Genomic DNA, 683 nt, shown 5'->3' on the forward strand with positions numbered 1-683 from the left:
TCTCACCTCCAAGCAGAGTGATTTATGCACAAAGCACCCCGATATTCATCATTTTGAGTGGTGGAGAGGTTAAGGTGCCTCTATAAGGGACAGATTCCTTCACACTTGAAGAAAAATGTTCCTCACGGCCTGTTCAACTTCCTAAAAGCCACTAAGACACCTTAAAACCCCGGATTTGTGGTACTCTAACAAAAAAAAATTGCACCCCAACTAGGAGATTAGAACAGGATTGCTATAGTGAAACAGAAAATGCTAGAGTGGTAATTGAAAGCATATAGATAATAGCCGGACTTCTAATTTTTTTCTCCAAAAAGCTGTTCCAAATGATTTGGGATACACAAACCTAATTCATTTTAACAATAGGAGCAAAACTATGTAGCTTAATTTCAAACGTTTCCAATAAATTAGATCAAAGGCACCCAGGACTTGGGGTTCCAATTACTAAAGTACTTTGCTCTGAATTTATGAGTTTGATTTTAAGCTGGCTGTGAAAAGACCTAACAGGACATATTGAGGGATGTTAAAAAAAAAGGACTTGGAGAAGAAAAAAAAAATCTCTTAAATCTTGAAACAACAAAACCAGACTGCATTTTTTCCACATTTCAAATAAAGAATGGCATTGTGTGTTTTGCAGGCAAAGTGTGGTGAGAATCAGAAAGGAATGGTCATTTGCATAAACCCTC

The sequence above is a fragment of the Hyperolius riggenbachi genome, chromosome 8 (genome assembly GCF_040937935.1).
Source record: "Hyperolius riggenbachi isolate aHypRig1 chromosome 8, aHypRig1.pri, whole genome shotgun sequence".
Taxonomy (NCBI): domain Eukaryota; kingdom Metazoa; phylum Chordata; class Amphibia; order Anura; family Hyperoliidae; genus Hyperolius; species Hyperolius riggenbachi.